The sequence below is a fragment of the Callospermophilus lateralis genome, unplaced genomic scaffold (assembly GCF_048772815.1).
Source record: "Callospermophilus lateralis isolate mCalLat2 unplaced genomic scaffold, mCalLat2.hap1 Scaffold_63, whole genome shotgun sequence".
NCBI lineage: Eukaryota > Metazoa > Chordata > Mammalia > Rodentia > Sciuridae > Callospermophilus > Callospermophilus lateralis.
Genome location: NW_027514713.1, coordinates 12,182,407 through 12,205,248, shown reverse-complemented (window position 1 = coordinate 12,205,248; position 22,842 = coordinate 12,182,407). Strand labels below are relative to the sequence as shown.

The window sequence follows — 22,842 nt, the reverse complement described above, 5'->3', positions numbered from 1 at the left end:
CCATATGTGAGACAATGCAAGAACATTCAGAGGTGAAATGATTAGGCTATGAGAGCTTTAACCAAATCAGTACATTAACCCAATGATATAATTAACTGGCTAGTTAACTGTATCAGATTGGGTGTGGCTAAAGGGGTAGGTCACTGGGGGCCTGCCTTTGGGGTCTATATTTTGTTTCTGGTGAGAATATCCCTGACTGCTTCCTGGCTGTCATATCCTGAGCTGCTTTCCACCACCATGCCCTCACTTTGGGCCCAGAGGTATGGAGTTGGCAGACCATGGACTGAACCTCAGAAACCATGAGTCAAAATAAACTTTTCCTCTCTATGTTGTTCTTGTCAGGTCTTTTGGTCATAGTGATGGAAAAAGCCACTAAAACATCCATCATAAGCCTGATTTTGGTGATGATAGAGAAAACCAAGCACAGGGGCAAAGGGGATGTAGTCAGGGTAGAGAAATGGAGTTTAATGATGTGGAGGACATTTCAGAGGTAGAGATGGTGTCCTTCCTTTCCTTTAAAGGACCCAGGGAGCAATGACATTGACATGCTATGACATCATGGGGAGAAGACTGGCCCCAGGGTCTTGTCTGGTCCCCATGTAAAGTTCTTGGACTTTCTGCAAGGTCTACTATATACACCTTGTAAGCAGATGTTTCCAAGTTTTGCTGGGCATAGTCTGCCACTGACCATTCTTATCAGATTGCTGGTGGGGTCTGGGCAGGAACCATGGCCAGTGGGGCACCCCAGCCAGACAGGAGTCTTGCAGCACTCACCACAAACTGCCTGCTGGGTCTGTGATGGTGCGCTGGAAATCAGCCTCCTTCTAATGCTAGAGGATCGGGATGTCTCTCTTTCTGACCACTTTCTGCTCAAACAGCACAGCACTTGAAAAATACAGAATGTAAAGAAATAACTCAGGCTGATAACTGCCAACATAACTTTGCTGTATAAAATGTCCCAGGTTTGGCCTGAGAAAGTCACCGCTGTTACTTTCACAAAACATTCAACAAAACCATTCTCACTAAATGGAAGCTGAACCCTCTCAGTCATCCCATTCTGAGTTTGGCCACCAGCAATATTCATGACCCATCACTGTCCATCTCTCTCTGTCATCTGCAGTACAGACAGACCAGGTGAGCAGTCTGATGCGGGGCCTTCTGCTTTTGACATCACTGAGCTGAAGATTCTGCTGCCTAGAAAACATGGGCATTTGGAGCAAGAAGGCCTCACAACACTCTCCAGACATGTACTTCTGTCTATTTCCAAATGCCTGTCTCTAGGATAGGAATCTTCCCGCATGAGCTTTCCCCTTCATCACCCACCACATTCTGGGTCAAGGTGCAGGCACTAGGAGAGCAATGAATTGGAAAGCATGAAGTACTTATGTAGAAATGAAACCACAGAAACAGAGGAGAGTGAGAGAGTGAGAGAAAGGGAATGAGGGAATATGACTCTGTATGTTCTTACTGATCTGCAAGAAGCCAGCTCCCTGGAATACTAGAACTGATGAGTCAAATGAGGAAGATAGATGAGAAGGAGGCAGGTGCCCCAGGGCCTCCCAGGTCCCCTCTAAGCAGAGCCTGAGCTTCCTCACACACTCTCTGTGACTCTCAGCCCTGTACCTGGGACCACATCATGCCCTCTGCCCCCATCTAGGGTCTTACTCTTAAAGAGCTTCCTTGGTGCCTTAGGAAGTCAATTAATCCTCCCTACCCCATAACATATTCAAAAAGGTTCTCTCCTCTCTCTCTAGGTTCAGCCTCTTAGAAACAGTTTTTGAAATCTTAAATCTGCCAGAAAGTGGGCTCTCCTTCCTCCAGTCTTCATTAAGCCCACGGCCACTGTGTTTCTGGAATCCATTAAAACAAAACCAGGACATGCACGTGAGAACCAAATGAGAAGCAAAGCAAACAATCGGTGCTCTCAGGCGCTGGCGAGAGGTGATTAGTCACAGATACTTGTGTAGCACTCTGTGAACTGAATCTGGTATCCCTGGAGCTTAATTAACTACAGGTGGCAAATCACAACCCACAAGATGGGCCCATCAGTCAGTAATGTTTATCCGACACCAAGAGAAGGGAAGACACATGATTGGTGCTTTTTTGACAAAGGAAATAGGAGACTAGACTCAACATTTCAAGCACTTATCACTAACAGGACAAGATAAGAAAAATACATAGAAAAGAAATATGAGCTGAATTTTAGGGATATGCTGCCAACCAACCGATGCATGAATCAGTGGTATCCAAGGTTAAACTGCACCTGCTCAGTGCTGAGTTTCAGGCAGGCTGAGGCAGGGGCAAAACAGGACATGTAGAAGCTCATGTCTGATAAGGTCAAGGCCTCCGTGTGTCTCAGAACCAGCAGGCTTTCCTGGGGTTGCTTCTCTGTGGGCAGACCCTCCCTCACCCTGGAGCTTTCTGGATGCTGGATCGCAGCAGGCCTGGGCTCCCTGCAGTATGTATGAGCTTCATTCAGGCCAAGATGCTCATCTAATTCTTGGCTGTACCTTTCCAGTTAAAGAGAAATAAGCCAAGAGGGCAGGGTGGGATGAAGGACCATGGGAAGAAGATAAAGATGCTCTGGGGAGAGATCACATGATGATTGAGGTGAGACTCTAGAGGGAGGTGGTAGTGTTAGGATAGGGGGCTTGACTGTTGCTACATTGGCATCTGTCACACGCCACCCAAGGATAGACTGATAGACCCTCAGTAACTTACATGCCTTCTGTTTGGGACAGATGTGGGATCCCCTCTTGGGCTGGCTGGCATTACGCTAATTCATAGCCCTAGACTATATACAATTTCACGTCACTGACCACAGAGGGGCCAGCTAGAAACTGGGTGAGGATAAATGAAAATCTACCCATTAAAGTAACTTACAAGTTTCTCTCATGGCTTCCTTGGTCAACAACCTGTAATGACTCCCCACTGCCAACTACAATAATATATATTCTTGTGGCTGGGGATGTGGCTTATGTGGTAGCACACTCGCCTGGCATGCGCGGGGCGCTGGGTTTGATCCTTAGCACCACATAAAAATAGAATAAAGATGTTGTGTCCACTGAAACACTGAAAAATAAACATAAAGATTCTCTCTCTCTCTCTCTCTCTCTTTCTATCTGTAAAAAATTTATCTCTCTCTCTAAAATAATAATATATATATATATATATATATTCTAGTTTTAGAGACTGATATAGAGTATAAGATAGTGGGCACTTTTATTCAGATCCTGGATGGTCAATGAGTAACTTAATCTGGAATTGCATTTTGTAGTCTCTCAATAAGAATAGGCCCCTCTTGATCGTGGTCTTGCAGTTTGGAGCTTGGGCTCTACTCTCTCAGTCTCCAGTGCCTTCTACCTCTTCTGCCTGTGAAAATATCAGGATCCTTCAAGACCAGGCCCCAGCCTGGTATTTCCCTGCAGCCTTCTACCATTGCTCTGACTCACAGGGTCCTGCCTTTACCTAAAATATCTGATACGCTTATGTCTGTACTCCCCAATCACACAGGGCAGCCCTCAGTCCCTGACTCCACCATTCTCAATTTTATGCTTTTCTTCATTTCTCTCTAATTAAATTACAGACTCCTTATAGTCACCTTGTAATTTATGTTGCTGACACTCCTCCCTCACTGGAGCTTTCTATATCACTAAGCTCTAAGAGTACATGCCTGATGAATGCTTAACAAGTGTTGTGGTGTAATTTTGGGTATAACCCCAAAGCCCATATGTTATGGGCTTGGTCCCCAGCCCATGGCATGACTGGGAGGTGGTGGAAACTTCAGGAAGTGGGGCCAAGTAGGAGGTCTTGGGTCACCCAAATATGCCCTTGAAGGGGATAATGAGAATCCACTGTCTTTTTTGTTGGTGTTGTTTCTTGGCCACCATAAGGTAAGTGACTTTGCTTCACCACACACTCCCCACTATGCTGTGTTGCCAAAAGCAATAGGTCTGTCTAATCAGGGACCAAAATCTCTGAAACCACAATAAAAAATATACCTTTGCTCTTTTTAAGTTGACTGACTTGGGTATTTTGTTATAGTAATGGAAAACTATCAGATATAACAACCAAAAATAAAGCTTACTGACAATGGGTTGCCTTATGAAAAGGATGTCATATTGCCATCAATATTTTTTGTATTAATTGACATAGTCTCTTATGATGTGGGCAGCAGGCAGACCATGGCTATTATCTACCAAATCCCTTACTTAACTTGTACATGAGAAAACTGAAGCCCAGCATGGCTAATTATTTCTGAGCGATCACACAACTCAAGATCCCATGTCTTCTACTTTCTGGCTTAATCTTCTCACTGCACCATTCCGCACAAAGACCGTAAGAATAAGCCTGATTATGTTCACTCTTTACTAATAACATGGGTCTCTAGGAATGAGGCTGGAATAATGAACTGTGGTGATATTTGATGGTTTCTATTGTTATATGCATCACAAGGAAATCTGAGTGCTCACCATTATTTAGCCAATGATAAAATTCTAGTTCCTTTTTGTAAAGCAAATAACCAAAGCATTAAAATTTTCCTAACTCAAAAGCCACCTCAAATAAAAGACAACTGCCTAGTAATTGAAAACGTTAGCGATCTACTTAGGAATTTCCTTTGAGGGGTTTTATGGTTTCTCCTAAAGAAATGGTTTTTGATGGATGCTTATAACACCTGACATCCAGCATTTCTCTTAATAATAATCATAAACAAGTGAGTCAAGGTCACCTAACCTGAAATGAGCTCCACTTCACCACCAAATTCATCATGGAGCCCCGAATCTGTGGCAGCAGATAACAAAGGTCTGATGCTCTGGACACTCCATATGAAATCCTATCTCTAGCACCTACCATCACATTTTAATTTCATATTATTTCCTCCAAAGGCGTTACCTAAAAAGAGGCCCTCAAAGAACAGTGCCTGTGAAAGAACTCAGCCCTGGGCAAGGTCATGTGCAGAACCTTCGGCCACTCTCCAAGGAGCTATTGTGCACATTTGTTTCTTTCACATCTTTTTCCTCCTCTTTGTTCCACTACAACAGGCAAACCAATAAATTAATGTCTTGAAAGAGAATAAAAAGCAGTTAAAGAACAATCAATTCAAGGTGCTTAATTAGAGAGAAGTAATGAAAGCATTCTCTAACACTAAAACACAGATGACCATATAGCAAATGTCACACAATCATCTGGATTTGAAGATCAACACTGGGTAGGTTGAAATAACGGGGTTTGTCCATCAACTACTGGGGAGGCAAGCAGATATTTCTTCTCCACAAAGATAGTGGCATGGCTGGGGTTGTGGCTCAGCAGTAGAGTGCTCGCCTAGCATGTGCGAGGCCCTGGGTTTGATCCTCAGCACCACATAAAAATAAATAAGTAAAATAAAGGTATCATGTTCAACTACAATTGAAAAACAAATATTAAAAAAAGATAGTGGTGTAGATAAACTTTGTAATGTTTAGTGACTAATACAACACATTGATATGCCCTTGGCCCTGATGATAGGACACAGCAGCTGTTTTGTTTTACTGACTAGCTTGTCACTTCCAACTTGTCTTATATGGGGTTCTGCTCCAATGTCTGCTGCTGAGACTGAGGGGGGTGAAGCATAGCACAGACCAAGTGCATCAGATGCTGAAACACACACCACTGGGAAATAAAGACTTTAAGGTGCTGACAGCCATGAAGTTTTCCAAACATTCTTAGAATGTAACATCCTCGCCACCATGTTCTGTGAGTTGCAATGGGATGGGGTGGACATCTGGGGATGTAAAAACTGCATGAATGCATGATCCCTTAAGGCCATTTCTTTGATTTGACGAAGACAAAGTGTTATGATGTGCTCTGATCAGAATCCTTACATCTGAATTGGAGCATTCCAGAGCTGGAACTCACTGATGGTGGAGTATGGAAAAGCAATGTCATGATTGATAGAAAAAGTCTCTGGGACAGGAGCTGCAGATGCAGCTGGTACAGTAGAAAAAGGACCCCCTTTCTGAGCATCACCCTGTCTTTTAATCCCAAATAGTCTGTTGACACCCATATTCTGCAAAGCAGTGGCTTCTGGAGAGCCTAGAATTCCACAGAAGGGGGAGGGGTGTCAGAGGACAGGCCCCCTGCCACCTGCATTTCAACCAAGGCACAGAATTGCATTGCCTTTGGGGCTTGGCATTATTCTTTTTTTATTTGAATGATGAGGCTAAAGAATGGATGGGGACAATTTCTTTAGAAGTCATTGAAGAATAGAAATTATTCCAGGCAAAATTCTCAAGTATCTCATTATTCCTGGTACCTTTTGCTTCTGTTTCCCTGCTTCCTTCTCTCCTTCCAATCCTTTCACTTCACCTACCCAGTTCTCTTCTCCTTGCCCATCAGAACTTACTGTTACTCGTCACACTAAACTCCAACAAACATGTCAGTGGTTTTCCTGAGTTCTGGAGTACGTGCCTTTAGACAACAGATTCCTAGAGATGGCAAAGACTCCCACCCACCACAGTGGTGGTAGTGTATAAGTGGTTCTATACGGTGTGGCACTGTGTGTGTGTGAACAGAAGAAGTGCAACCCCTGCAGCTGGAGTTCACTCCTGACTGTCCATGACTGTCTTTGGGGTGGAAGTGGAAAAAGGCCTCTCCCACTGCACCTTCAGTGAATCAAAGTATACTCCATCCCTGGGAGAGGCTGCCAAGGTCTTGGAGACCTTCAGTCCCAGATACAGGTTTCTGTAGTCCAGAGGTCAGGGAACCTGCCCTGGTCCCTCAGAGACCTCTAAAAAAGTAGTACAGTGCTTGAGCAAATAAAGCCACGGCTCAGGGACCAGGTAAGGAGACACCATGGATGAAGAGCCAGTGATTCATGGATGCTCCTGTGCATCCAGCACCCTGGCCTTTCCCCCTGCTGAAAGTGAGGAATGTGGCAGCCTCAAGGTCTAATGATACACAGAACAACAAGTTTTTACAGTGAAGCCTTCTGTGGTCCTATCCCTAGCCAAGAACTACAAGTGACAGGATATCAGAAAGAAGAGATGAGACCTCAATCCCCAGGACCTGGAGGTCCCCTCATCAAAAGACAGGGGAGCAGTGGACCTCACACACACCTGCCCTTTATCTCCCTGGGACCCTGTCCTCAAGCGCCTGCCTGAATTGGACCATTTCTTTGGGGGTTTCAGGCTCCGGCACCTGCCACCCACAAAGCTGCTGTTCTCACTCATGGAGTCCTGGGCCAAGGACGCACTGCCAGTGGCCTCGCTGTCCCTCATCATGCTCTCCTATTCGCTTACTGTCACTACTGTGGTAGAAGAGGGCAGTCTTCCCCATGGCCGGCGGGAGTTCCCCGCTCAACACACTGCTGTTGTTGCTGCCATGCCCCCTGCTGCACCGGTGTGGCTTCCATGGTGGGGTGATCTTGCTGTAGGGCGAGGGCAGCAGGTGCGTTGCTGCAGGCTTGTCCTCCACAGGAGCCCCACTGTGCTCCTCCACCTCGGGTCCAGCCCGCACCTGCAAGCCCTGGGCGCCCCCATTCCCTTGCAGCAGCTCGGAGATGCGCCCATTGACTGCTCTCAGAGGCAGTTTGGAAGCCAATCCAGAGTTTCGGTTCCTGCTGAGTGACTGGATGGACCAGGATATGTGCTTCCTGCTGGGGAGCATATTGGAGCTCTCTGGCCCACTGACTGAGGATGCGACTTGGTGGAGAAGCTGAGTGTTTTGGTGGTGGAGGTTGACAGGCTGTGGGCGTTGGGGCTGGCCAGGAGGAGCTTGCTTATGGCTGAAATCTTGAACTGGCTAGCCTTGGGCGAAGCCCCTGCTGACTGGTTGGTGCTGCAGCTGGGTGGTGAGGCCCCTGTGCTGCTGGTCCAGGCACCTGCCAGCAAGTGGCATGGTGCTGTCTTTGCCAGTGTGCAGTTGCAAGCTCATGGAGGACAGGCTCTCCACCCTCTCCAGCAACAAGCATCCGTAGTGGCTGACTGTTATTCTGCCAAAAGAGTTGGTTCTGCTGGCCACCTGCTCCAGCTTGGCACTGAAGAACTTGCTGCTGCTACTGGCATCCTTCATCTTGCTGCTGGGCTCATCAGGGAAGCTGGTCAAGAAGGTGGCCGGCTGGTTCAAGGGGTTGCTGCTGCTGCTGCTGCTGCTGCTGCTGCTGCTGCTGCTGCTGGCACTGTGCTAGGGGCTGGACCAGTTCTTCTGGTCCAAGCTGGACTTGTGGACAGGGGGCAGAGGGGGATTCCCTTTAGGCAGGGCAAGGACACAATGCTTGGGTGAAGCTACCTTGTGCTCCAGGGTTGCCTTAGAGGCCTGGGTGCCTGATGCTATCCCCAGGCCATTGGTGTCAGCACTGCAGTGGAAGAAAAGGTTGTCTAGCTCCTTGTGTCTGCTGGCTTTCTGAAATGCTCTAGGAAGGATGCTGGATTTCAGGCTTTTGCTGGAATGTATTGGGCTCTGGGCCACAAAACAAGGCAGAGCCATATCACAGCCATCCACAACCCTCTTGAAGTTGTCAGTCACTAGAGAGGCAGATACCTCTACACTGCTGCTGCTGAGCCTGTCACCAGGGCTGGGCTTCCTATCCTGTTCTTGCTCTGGTCTGGTCTCAGGCTTAGTGGGGCCTGTGGCAGTCTCATATCTAATCCCTTATTCACTGTGAAAATCATTCTCTTTTTTCACTTCCTCTTCTCATTTCAGCCAGGGGTCCTCAAATTTCATCTCTTTCTTTGCACTGGTTTCTTTACTCTCCTGGGACAGGGTTGCTCTGGCAGCTGTTTTGGAGATGGCAGTAGAAGCCTCAGGCTCTTGCACGTTCCAAGGGCTCATGGCAATGCAGGGGTAAACCATGATGTTGGTCTTCATGGGCATGTACCCTTCGCAATTGCTCAGGTTGGCTGTGACCATGGCCTTGCCCAGTGTGGATATTTTGCAGATTTTGATGGGGGTGGCTTTGTTGAGAGACTTTCCCCACCTCAGACAAGATGATCAGGTTATCAGGGCCTGCCTTGGGCTTCTCTCTGCACACCACAGCAGTGTTCTAGATGCTGCTAACAAACTCTGAGGCTGGAGGTTCTGCCATGGCCTCCCCCATGCCGAAAACATGTCTGGGCTATGAAACTCTGACATGATTGCTTGCCATCACTGCCAGCGCTCATCTCACTTAGCCAGGAGCTGTTAGAGGAATGCCTGCTGCCTGTCTCCTGAGTCTTCCCATCCAGGCTTAGCTTTGGAAGAGGCAAGAACTGTGTGATGCTCACTTCAGAGACGGGAGCCATGCTGGAGTAGCCCTCCAGATCATCGCTGATGCTGATGATGATGCTGACCGGCTGGGAGCCTGAGGCTAAGGCCTGCACAGAGCAGTAGCTATTGAAGCTGATGATGCTGGTGGGACGGCCACTGTCCAGGACCCCACTGATGTTCAGCTCTTCCACCAGCGTTAACACCAGCTCATCCTCCCTGTTCAGCTCCAATGGCTGATGCATGGTCACCATTGTGGTGCTCAGAATCTTCTTCTTGGAATCTGGAGAAGATGCTGCCTGATGCTCTTCCTCAACAGGGGTTTCTGGGAACCCCTCACTCCCAGCAGACATAGATTTCTTCAAAACCGGGGGGTTCATTCCAACTGAAGGGATACGTACCTCAGGCTGCAGCAAGGACTTGCTAGAGACCATGCCATAATCCTTGCTCAATGGTGGCAGTGGAGCAGAGGTTGGCAGGACCCCCTTCTTGGTATAGACTTTGCGTCTTTGGGAAGGAGAGCTGGGGGGTTTGCACTCAGAAGTCTTGGATAGGCTGGCAATGCCCATCCACGGGGAGCCCATGGACCTAGGCTTGCCCTCCATGAAGCCACAGGAGTTCAGGCTCTCCCGGCTGCTCTGGAGGCCAGGGCTCTGCACCATCTGGCCACTGCTGCCTGGGATGCTTCAGGGTGAGGCCGGGGTGGGGCTGTTGCTGTATACTGTGGCAGACACAGGGGAATGATTCCTTTGCATCTTACAGGTCAGGTTGTCTGGGCCTTCCCAATCAGTCAGCTGGTCACTGACCCATTGTCTTCCTTATCACATTCAGAAAGTGAGTTTTCCCTAGACACTTGGCTTAACAAGGGGCATTTGCTTGCCTGCTCTGCCCCAAACTGTATAGGCAGCTCTTCAAAAGGGAACTTACTGGGCTCCTTGCTGCCATCGATGCAGTCTAGTCTCTCTTGCAGCTCAGCAAATGTGTTACACTTCAAGCAGTCCCTTTCTGATTTGCTGGCTGCAGCCTCTCCTGCCTCTTGGGCTGGCTGTCACCTCTGGTCTTCTGCAGGGCATGTACAATGGGAACAAAGACTGGGGGCCCCTCATTGTCAGTGAGCTCCTTGTCAAAGGGGGCTGTGCCATTAAGCCCGATGTAGATGACACTGTCACAAGACTGCTCGCTGCTGGAGTAGTAGTCAGGATCACTGGACAGGTGCGCAATGGGGAAGTCGGGGTCCATTGTGGCTCTGGTATGGAAGAGTCTCAGCTAGATGGGCCTGTGCCTTCTGCCTTTCTCCACCAGAGGAGCTCGACATGTACTATAAGTGAGAGAACAGTTAATAATGTGGCACCTCTGAGACAAGCCCTCCCAGTGAGCCTGACATTATGTGGTAAATGGTAGAAGCCACTGACTCAACAGGAGTTACTGAAGGTCCCTTTGATTGATCTCCCACATTGAAAACCAGAACCATGACTCCAGTGGGCCAGACCAGAGTGCCCAATGTTCCATATCATAGCTGTATGTGCTGTATATGGCACCCTGAGGAATTAGAGGCTGCTCAGCAGAAGAGATGCAGTCACCTTCTGACCTCTTAAGGGCTATTCCTGAATACAACTAACAGAACATTGGTTGGGAAACCCTGTTTTATACTAGATCCCCCCATTAAAAAATACATAAAGGAGAAGGAAAGAAAAGCCCTCCCACATGTTAATTGCTGCCCGCCACTCCCCCCCAGGATCTGAGTGGCCACAACCACCATGGTTCTCTCAGACATTCTTGCCAAGCTGCCACTGTCTGGGATTTGCTTCTGCCAGAGGAAAGGAGCCCAGTGGCATCTAGCAGACTCAGTATCAAGCAGAAAACATTGAATTAACACGACAATTCCAGCAGCCAGGAAATCACTCCTGAACATGGGGTGGGCAATAGGGCCACATGAGCAAGAAGTTAATAACCCTCTTTAGAGAGTTGACTCATTGAAGGACACAGTCTTCATCTACATAGGACAAGTCAGGCAAGAGAAAAACTGAATAATTTCCATCTTTTTAACATTTTTCATCTTAAAATTTATCTAAAGCACACCAAGCACTACCTGTCAGAGGTCAGACTGGATGCCCAGGGCCAACAGAAGACCTGATTCTCTCCTGTCAGTGAGAAGGTTTCCCTGCCCCCAAGTGAGGACCACAGCAGTGATGCTTTCACATGCACCCCTGTGTTTGGGGATCAGCAATATTGATTTGGCTCTCTCTGTCTCAGTACTGGGGCAAGGCTCCAAAGCTCCATTACCCACTCCACCCACTGTGAACTGCTTACCTTCGTCGTCTTCTTCTTCATCCTCAAGACCCTTGATGCAATCTGGATGGTAGACAGGGTTTCTGCATAGTTCCCAGCTGCAGCAGAGATGTGAGTGTTCATGGTGATGCGACAGTTCATGTTCCCCAGAGTCTCCAGAAGCAGCATGGTGAGCTTGCTCTCTCTGGCAAACAAAGTGAATTAACGCTGTATTAGTGGGCCATGCTTCACATTGACTGTCAGGGTAGGATTTTAGGTCTGTACATGGTTATTTTGTTGCGGTTGGTATTTTTTTCTTCCTTTTTTTTAAATGGCACACCAATTAGCATCATTTTCCAGCATGGGAGCATGGGGCTACTTGTGGTTGGCAGCTGAGCAAGTGCTTCTTACTCCAAAGATGAAATTCATGCAAACACCTCCCTGGGCACTTCTCTCCTGGATGTGATGGGGTGTTCCTGTTTGTCTGTGTGCATATGACATTGCACATAATGAGGCCTGGGAATAGAAATGGGAAGAAGGGATCACAGAAAATGACTTTGTGACCAGTGACACAGCGTGCTATCTGCATACACTGCCTTTCTCTGCAAGTCTGTGCACATAGGCAATCCCTGTAACAAAAAGCAGTTCCCTGCTGAGAACTTGTATTGAAGATCTATGTGTTTGTAATACATGCAAAATGTCTTATAAGGAGTTGGAACCACTTTATCCTCACTGTCTCTTAATTCTCATATTTGCATCTAGTGGCACAGAAGGAAAAATGTATTTGTATTCCTGATAAGTGGAGAAACACAGAAACAAACCCAAATACTCACTTGCTCAGCAATTGAAAGAACTTTCTAGAAAGGCCTCCTCTGAGAACTTTTCAGTTGCTGTATGTGGCCAGAGTGTCCAGAGTGGTGATAATGAGGCCCATGGGTTTACTGATTGTGTTTCTGGACACTTTAAGTATTTTCCTAATGGAATGTCTCAAGTTTTTTTTTTTTTTCATTCCTATACTTGTTCTACCATTTTTTCTGTCTTGCTTTTAAAAGGCCTCTTCTTACTTCATCAGCAGCATTTGCCAAGTGCCATTTCATCTCTGGAGCATCCCCCTCCCCTGAAGGCTGAGGCCGCCTCTGTGTTTCACATGCCCTATGTTCATATCTCTGCGATGTGTTTGTAATGCCAGATGAGAGGAGTTCATCTGCATGTCTGAACCCCCTGGGGAGGGACTGTCCAGTTCAGCAGACTGTGGGAGATGCAGGCCACTGTCAACAGACAAGGGGCCATTTCACATGTGACCTGAATCCAGCTTCAGGTAGGAGAGACTGTGATGTGATAGTTTTTCATTCCCATCTGAGACCAATTAAGGTGTCTCTGTTCAGGGATGCTGAGCTCACAATGGCTCAGTACCAGGACAGTTTATAAATATACCAGGGCTTCCCTTTCACAAAATAACCAGTGACAGAAGTGGTGAAAGGAGCAATAAGGGAGGTGTGGGGGGCACCAGGGACAAGCTGCATACATTTAACTCCCTTCATGTCCAGAAAGGATGTATCCTGGACATAGCCATTCAGTGGAGAGGTTGAGTCTTATTATGGCAAAGACAGTGCACCTTGGCCTTGTCTTCAATATGGGATGCAGAAGATGGGTTCCATTTGGGATAGTTATGATCATATAGATTCTATAAAATACCTGTGAGTCCTGAATTAGTGAATAATGGTCCATGACTTTTGGGGGAAATGCATGGTTTAGTGAGCCTCTGGTGAGGATCCTGTCACAAAAGTTTCATCAACTGGTCATTACATAACCTTGTTTTATTTGTATTTCTGTTGAAAGATAACTTATATAATACCTATTCCTAATAAGTACTAAAACATATGCAGTATTGCTTTATAATAAACACTAACCAAGAAGGGTTCAATAATTTCCTGAACCAGAGTAATATGACCATAAATTTCTATGGCTTTTGGCCTCACAACAATACATTGGGCTACAGATTTTTTTTCTTTAACTGTTCATCATCTCATGAATCTACAAATTCAGTTACTTTTTAAAATCATTTTGGGGGCTGGGGATGTGGCTCAAGTGGTAGTGCGCTCACCTGGCATGTGTGCGGCCTGGGTTCGATCCTCAGCACCACATAAAAAAAGATGTTGTGTCCACCAAAAACTAAAAAATATAAATATTAACAAATTCTCTCTCTCTTTCTCTCTCTCTCTCGCTCTCTCTCAAAAAAAAATAAAATAAAAATAAAATCATTTTGATAGCTTCATTATGTACTACAGATATTAGCTTAGTATTTTCTGGAGTGCTCTTACATATAGATCAGGGAATTTCCTCTTCCTTTTTCTGAATATTAATATTAATGAATATTAATATTCATTAATATTAAACTTGCAGTTGACAGCACTGTAACTCGGGCCTGAGTGAAGCTTATTTAACATGTGTGTTTTCTCCACAAGGCACATCACAGCTTTCGTGCCCTTTGTTACATTAGACAACACGTTAGCACCATGCACAGGATCATTTAAAACAGTGAAATCACCAACAAAAACACAAAAATGCAAAACAAAACAAAAACCATGTAGCATTACATCAACTTGAAAGCACACTTATTTATAAATAGAAGAGCTGACATAAGAAGGCAGAGTAGCACCCTGTGCCATTTCAATGGGGAATATATGGGTTGGAAACTCAAAGTTTCTACTACTCTGCAAGTCCTGAAATGATTCTGAAGTGCGTTGAGTATTATTCAGGGATTACCGTTATGGTTTGGATATGAGGTGTCCCCCAAAAGCTCATGTATGAGACAATGTAAGAAGGTTCAGAGGATAAATGATTGCTTTATAAGGATCTTAACCAAAAAAGTAAATTAATCCCCTGATAGGGATTAACTGAGTGGTAACTGAAGTGGTAGGGTGTGGCTGGAGGAGGTGGGAATTGGGGATGTGGCTATGAGGAATATATTTGTATCTGGTAAGTAGAGACCACTCTCCCTGTTTCTGATCATCATGTGAGCTGCTTTCCTCTGCCACACTTTTCTGCTGTGATGTTTAGCCTCACCTGAAGCTCTGAGGAATGGTGCTGGGCTTTTATGGACTGAGACCTCTGAAACTGTGAGCCCTCAAATAAATCTTTCCTTACAATTGTTCTGGTTGGCCCTTTTAGTCACAGCAGTGAAAAAGCTAACTAAAAAATTAGAAAGAAATTTTATCAAGTAGGAAAATTTGCAACTACAGAATCTACAAATGGTGGTGACTGACTATACTACGGCATTCTTCATGATAAGTCTGTCCATCAATTGCACCGAGCTGAAGGCCTGCTCCTCTGTCTCTCCAGGTGAGTCTCCAGGGAAAGACACCAAAGTTGGAATGAAAAGATAGTATGTTGTTGTATCAACTTGCTTGCCCTGCCTGTCCCACAGGATCCCCGCTCATGATATGATGATATAGACAAATGTTTCTTGCTATTTTTTTGAACCTCACATTGTTAGAAGAAGTCATGGCATATATGTTGCTTGGAAACCAGCAATTTCACTCTCCTTGTTGAAAGAAAGCCAGTAAAACTGCCAACCAGACTTTTTTGATTTGGCCAATCTAGACTCAAAGACATGTCCTTAGGGGAGTAAAATATGGTGGAGAGAAAACCTTGGCTTTTTCAACCTCATGATAACCCTTTAACTTGGAACGAAGATTAGCAAGTGAGTGAGAAGGGCAGGTGAAGAAAGGGGCAGTGTACCAAAGGGTGCCAACCATAAGCTGAACTCAGTATTGTGGGAAGGGAACTAAAGAGGTTCCAGAGAGTTTGTATGGTCAGCATGAACTCAGTTCACAGCTTTGTATCAAGGCTGAAGTGACAGAAGAGAAGGGGTGAGCTGCTGGCTAGTCTTGCCTGAGTGTCATGCTGGCTAGAGGGAGGCAGAGTCTTGGGGCCATATGAGAGGGGCCCTCGCTATGGAGGATAAGAGTGAAAAGGGACTGGTTATGAAGCTGAGCTGACTGGGGTTTGGGAAGAACATGGCATTCTGTTAAGTAGCCATGTTTAATGGACATACATTTCACCTCCTGCCCAACCTGACCACATATGCCTTTAAAAGTAATTTTTAAAAAACTTGCTATTCAAAATAAGTCAACCCTTTCATTGGCTACCATAAAAGCAATGAAAAAGAACAGGATAATGAACACATTTTGTTTTATTTTGTTTTTGTGTGCTGGGGATCAAACCTAGGGCCTCACACTTGCTAGGCATGTTCCCTCCCTCTGACATATCTCCACAAAATAAGCATATTTTAATTAATAATAATTTTAAAAGAACATGAGAGATCATGAAGCAATCTATAACAGGGGCCAACAAACTAGGGCCACAGGAGCCAAACTGACCACTGCTTATTTTTATAAATTAAGTTTTATTGGAACACAATGAACCTGGTTGTTTATATATTGTCTGAGGCTGCTTTGGTATTACAAGAGTAAATTAGTTGTAACAGAGCCTACAAAGTAAAAGATCTTTACTATCTTGTTCTTTATAGAAGAGGTTTGTTGACCCCTGCTCTAGAGTAATGGCAACTGTGATGTCATTCCAGATACACAATCACCCAGAGAATGAAGGTGTGTCTTACTTTCTTTAGTACTCAATAATATATTCAATAGTTGTGCTGTCCCTTTTTTAGTTCAGATGTTTTATGCCGCAAGAGCAAAAGCCAATTCCATGGAAACAGGCAAAGAGAAACAAATGCTTGGCTTTTGAAATCACTGGAGCACCCGGCCGCAGTCATTGATGGTGGCTCAAATCACTTACTACTGCCTGCAAAAGCAGTCTGTCCTTCCAAAGGGGATATCAGCGCGCTCATGTTCACTCAACTAATTAGCTCATTACTGTACGCAACTCCTCCTTCTAGAAGCAATTGTTAAGCACCAACTCAGGTAAGAGAAACTGTACTGTACTAAGGAGTACAGGGAGAGAAATGGTTGTGTGAAATCTCATCATGATATCCTCTGATAAAAGCTAAAGTTAAATGGCATCAGCAAGATGAGTGACTAGAAGCTCCTTCTGCTTGTGCCCCCCCCCCAAAGGACAGCCAAATCCACAAATGAAGAACTACATTTTGATGGAAATAACTGAAGAATGCTGAAATATATCAAATGAGTAGCAGAAACCCTGTAGAGAGCAGAAAACCAGGATGGCCTCTTAGAGGAAGGAATACCTCACCTCTGGCACCTCACCCTCAGTCAGGATCAATCTGGAATCAGGAAGGACTTCTCCTTGCAGGGAAAAGGTAGGCAAGAGGAACTGCCCACCTTACCACCATGACCACCTAAGCCCTGCCACTGGGGAATCCTGCAGTCTTCACAGGCACTAAGCCTTACTCAGGGAGCTACCTGGAGTCCACACAGCTGCATTATCCCCAGATGAAGAAGCCAACACTGCTCCCCATCCCCTGTGACAAGTGCAGCTAATGAACTGCACCACTGTGGAATGAGAACATTGTCCTGGTCTGGGGGCGAGTACCTACTGCACTTCTCTATCCCTTGAGAGTACTCATATACCACCCCCATCTGATAACTTACCATCTTGGAGCCAAATGCTGTTAACAGTCTATCTTGGGGGACCAACAGCATGGATCCACTCTACCCATGCTGCCTAGTCAATGTTGTGCCCTGCTGCTCAGGATCTGAGCCGACTTGGAGCCCTGCCTCTCAGGGGAATGATACACTGACTACCCACAACAGTAATGGCCCCCAGAACCAAAGGTGAAGCACTGCCCTGCCCCTCAGGGAATCCCTGCTTTGACCTCCCAGGGAAGTAATGCTCTGCCTGAAACCTGAGCTGAAATGGTATGGCACTCCCTGCCCCTAGGGAACAAAGTGCAGTGGCTGAGCCAAGCTGCTGGCATGGGATCCCATTCCCCCTTGAAGCAGAGTATTGGGTGAGCTGTGTGATCTGTCCTCCAGGACAGAGAGCTGTATCCAGGCCAAATAGCTCTAGCACTCTTCTTCCCTGGAACTGGTCTAGAACCCTGAAGTCTGAACTGTGGAACCTTGCTGAGGAGTAGTCTTCACTTACTGGGGAGTAGTCTTCACTACATTAATCCTTGTCCCCTAGAGTCCAAGCCACAGCTACGCTTTACTATTTCTGGATCTTTCTGTCACTGGAAATCTGCCATGTCCCACAATTCCAAGGGTCCAGTGTCATCTTACTGGGGACCTTATCTCCTAGATCAGAGTTGCTAATGTCCCTATTGGCTCTGGTTCCCAAATCATAGCTGAGCCTTGTTTTCTAGTGACTAAACCCCCAGAGCACCCCATCTTTCCTGAAGGCAGGCCAGTGTTGGACCCTGACGGCAAGATCAGAATCATAAGTAAAACCCAGTTCCCTTGATCCAAGTTGCTGTAGTGTGCTTCAGAATCAGCTATGCAGGCAATCTGCTTCCCAAAGTGTCTTGAAAAATGAACCTAGGATCCAAGTCCCAGGTGTCCTTGTAGGTTTGAGAGACCCTGAGCCCAGAACCATGGGTCTATAACTGCTCTAAGAACCTGTACCCTGGGGCCCAATGCCACTGCAACTTCTTGTGGGCCATGTCAGACTCAATGCCAAAACTCATCATTGTAGGGAAAGTGAGAACAAGAAGACACCCCCAAACTTTTGTTACTCAGCATACTTTTAACAGCATTCACTGACACAATCTCCTACAGCCTATGCCATTGAAACATCAGCAGACATCACTGACATTGACCACAGCTAAGAACCTACATGGAAGCTATACCACTATGTCTACTCAGAACCATAGTCATGTACCTTTCCCAGCCACCACCCTAAGACCTATCTGCAGGTGAAAGTCTTTCCCTACATAAGTCACTCTGTAAAGTTTAAAAGAGATGACCATTCTATCACATGTACAGACATCAGAACAGGGACACAAGAAACATGAAAAATCAGGAAAACCTGATACTATCAAAGGAACCCAATGATTCTCCAGTAACTGACCCTAAAAAAAAGGAAATTTATGAATTGCTTTAAAAGGAACTCAAGATAATGACTTTAAGGAAACTCTGCAAGATATAAGATATGAGTACAGAGAGACAACTTAGTGAAAACAGGAAAATGATTCACAATTTGAATAAAAAATTTAGCAAAGAGATATCATTAAAAGAACCTATCAGGTATCTTGGTGCCAACACCTACAACAGACTAGATCAAGCAAAAGATCAATTGACAAACTTGAAGATAGGTCTTTTGAAATTACTTAAGGTTAAAAAGGATGAAAAAAAGTAAAAACAGGCTACAAGACTTATGGGATATCATTAAGTGAACAAACATTCTCCTTATAGGAATTTCAGAAGAACGCAGAAAAATGAACAAAAGACTTATTTAACAAAATAATTGCTGAAAAATTCCTAAGTCCTGGGAGAGAAAATGGATATTCAGATTCATTAGCTCAAAGATTCAACCCAAAGAAGTCCTCGGCAAGACACATTATTCTCAAGCCATCAAAAGGCAAAGCCGAGGAGAAAATAAGAAGCAGCAAAAATATCAAAATTTTTGATATTTTACTTGTACAAAAATGAACAAGTCACGCATAAAGGATCTCTTATATCAGTGGATATAGTTTTTCAATGGATTTGTTGGCAGAAACCTTGCAGGATAGTAGAGAATGTGAAGGCCCTATTTAAAGTGCTGAAAAAAAAATCCTGACAGCCTAGAATATTATACCCATCAAAACTGACCTTCAGAAATGAAGAAGTACCTTCTCAGACATGCAAAAGCTGAGTGGGGTCTACTGTTAGATCTACCTTACAAGAAATGGTTATAGAAGTTCTTCAATAAGAAAAGCTAATTAATAATGTAAAAGCATATGAAAGTATAAAATTTACTGGTAAGGTAAATATATAATCAAATTCAGAATAATCTAACATTATAATTGTAGTCTGTAAGTCCATTCATATCTCTAGTATGAATGCTACAGTTCAAAACAGTTAAAAAACTATAACTATAATATGTTGTTAAATATATAGTATAAGGGGCTGGGGTTGTGGCTCAGTAGCAGACCATTTGCCTCGAATATGTGAGGCACTGGGTTCAATTCTCAGCACCAAATAAAAATAAATATATAAAATGAAGATATTAAAAATATATATATATATATATACAGTATAAGAATGTGTAAATGACAATTTCAAAAAATATAACTGAGAGAAATAAAAATCTAGAATTTTTAGATCTTTTATAATAGTTTATTATAACTATAAGATATTTTATGTAAACCTCATGGTGAACCAAAAGCAAAAAACAATAGCAGATACACGATAAAGAGGAAGAAACAGAACGGGGAGTTGATCTGTGTTAGAAAACTTGTCTAGCATGTGCAAGATGCTAGATTTGACTCCTGGCATCCCAGAAAAAAAGGAAAGAATTAAATAACCAGAAAACAATGAAAAAATGGAAGTTATCTTTTCCTATCAGTAATTTCTTTTCATGAAATTAACAAATTGTGCAATAAAAAGACAGAGTGACTGAATGGATTCAAAGGAAACATGATCCAACAGTATGCTGTCTACAAGAAACCTGCTTTAGTTTTATGGCACACATGGACTTTTAAAGATGAAGACATGGAATAAGATAGTCCATGCAAATAGCAACCCAAAGAGAGCAGAGGTAAGTATACTTATGTCAGATAAATTAGACTTCAAGTCAAAAACTGTCACAGAGATGATGAAGGTAATTATTTCATGATAAAGGGCTTAATTCTTCAAAAAGGACATATCAATTGTAAATTTACACTTAACCAACATCAGAGCACCCGGACATATAAAGAAAGTATGAAAAGGACATGAAAGAAGAAATAGCAATATAAAAATAGCAATACTTCACTTCCAACAGTGGAAGAAAATTAATAAGGAGATACTGGAAACAGAATTGCACTTTAAACAAAGTGGACCTTAGAGCATCCAACAATAGCAGAATGTACATTATTCTCTAATGTACCAGGGACATTTTCAGGATAGATCATATGGCAGGCCACAAACAAGTCTTAACAAATTTAAGAAATCTGAAATCATATCAAGTATCTTCTGACCAAAATGGTATGAAACTATAAAACAGAAACAGTAGAAATTTTGGAAAATTCACAGATACATAGGCCAAACAAAATTGATGACCTAAAGGAAAGAAAATGTACCAATGTAAGATCAGGAAGAAATAGAAAGTCTGAAGAGATGAATAACAAAAGTGATTGAGGTAATTACCTCAGTCATCTTGATACCTAAAACAGACAAAGAAATCATAAGAAGGAAAAGCTATAGGCCAATATACCTGATGAACATCGATGCAAAAATCTTCAATAAAGTATTAGCAAATCAAATTTGATAATATATCACAAATTGTATACTATGATTAACAGGGACTTATCTCTAAAATGCAAGGTGGGTTTAATATATACAAATTAATCACTGTGATACTTTATATTAATAGAAAGATAGAGCACACATTAGTATCTCAATTGACACAGAAAAACATTTGACAAAGTGCTACATCTTTTTTTTTTAAATAAAAACTATCAACAGTTTAGGTTAGAAAGAAAGTTTCTCAATACAATAAAGGCCATTTATGAAAAAAAAAACACTACTAATGTCATAATCAATGAAGAAGAACTGAAAGCTTTTCCTCTAAGATATTGTACAAGGGAAGGATGCCTACTTTTACCACTTCTATTAAACACAGTTCTGGTAGTACTAGCAAAGGCAATCAGACAGGAAAAAAATAAAAGAAATAAAAGAAAAAAAGAAAAGGGATCCAAATCTTAAAGGAAAAATAGTCTTTCTATTTGCAGATGACATAATCTCATATGTGGAAAACAAGAAAGACTACACCAAAAACAAAACAAAACAAAAAACTATTGGAACTACTAAATGAATTCCATAAAGCTTCAGAATATAAAATCAACATACAAACTCTGTGGCATTTATGTACCCAAATAATGACCTCCCCAAAAATGAAATTAAAAAAAAAACAATAAATTTAACCAAGGAGGTAAAAATACTCTATACTCAAAACTATAAAACACCAATAAAAGAAACTGAAGAGAAGACAACTAAGTGGAAAGATATAGCATAGAATTACATTCATGGATCCAAAGAATACAGCTAAAATGCTCATCTTAAATCAATATACAGATTCAATTTGATCTCTATCAATATTCCAATGGAACTCTTCACTGAAGTAGAAAAAAAAAACAATACTATGATTTTCATGGGATCACAAAAGACTTTGGATAGTCAAAGCAATTCTGAGAAAGAAAAACAAAGTTGATGGTATTTCACTTCCTGGTTTAAAATTCTATAACAAAAAGCTATTGTAATCAAAATGCTATGGTACTAGCATAAGAACAGACACACAGACTGCAGAACAGAATAGAGAGCCCAGAAATAAATCCAAACATATATGGTCAACTAATTAATTTTTGAAAAGACATCAAGAGAACACAATGAGAGGAAGAGAATAATGCCTTCAATAAATAGATCTGGAAATGAGAAGAGTGGGCTAGTGGTAGAGCATTTGTCTAGCATACGTGAGGCACCATGTTCGATTACCATCACCACATAAAACTAAATAAACAAAATAAAGCTATTAAAAATAGTGCTGAAAAACCTGGATTTCTACATTTAAAAGAACAAAACTGGGCACTAATACCATACATAAAAATCAACTTGAAAAGGATGAAGACCTAATGTAGCACCTGAAATCATAAAATTTATAGAAGGTAATAGGGGAAAATCTCCTTGACATTGGCCTTGGAAATGATTTTTTTTTTTTTTTGATATCACACCAAAAATTTAGGTTGCAAAAGCAAAAATTAAATAATGGGACTACATCAAACTAAAAAGCTTCTGTGTAGCAAAGGAAACAACCAACAAAATGAAAAGACAACATATAGATTAGGAAAAAACATTTATAAACCAAATATCTGATAGTTAATACCCCAAATTTATAAAGAACTCATACAACTCAGTAGCAAGAAAACATATATCCCAATTAAAAAATGGGTAAAGGAGCTGGGCACAGTGGTGTACACCTGCAATCCCAGTGTCTCATGAGGCTGAGGCTGGAGGGTCCCAAGTTCAAAGTAAGCCTCAGCCATTTAGTGATACCTTGTCTCAAAATAAAACATAAAAAGAACTAGGGATATGGTTGGTGGTTAAGCACCCCTGGGTTCAATCCCTGGTATCAAAAAAAGTGTCAAAGGACCTGAATAGACATTTCTCCAAAGATGACACACAAATGGCTAACAGGCTACTGTGTTACCATCTCACACCTGTCTGGACAGCTGTTAGAAAAGGAAAGAGATATCAAGTGTTT

At 43.3% G+C, this 22,842-nt stretch overlaps 1 pseudogene; it reads right to left on the bottom strand.

Moving 5' to 3' along the window:
* The window catches only part of LOC143389684 (kinesin-like protein KIF26B), a 48,887-nt pseudogene that overhangs the window by 12,113 nt on the left and 13,932 nt on the right, over window positions 1-22,842 (bottom strand).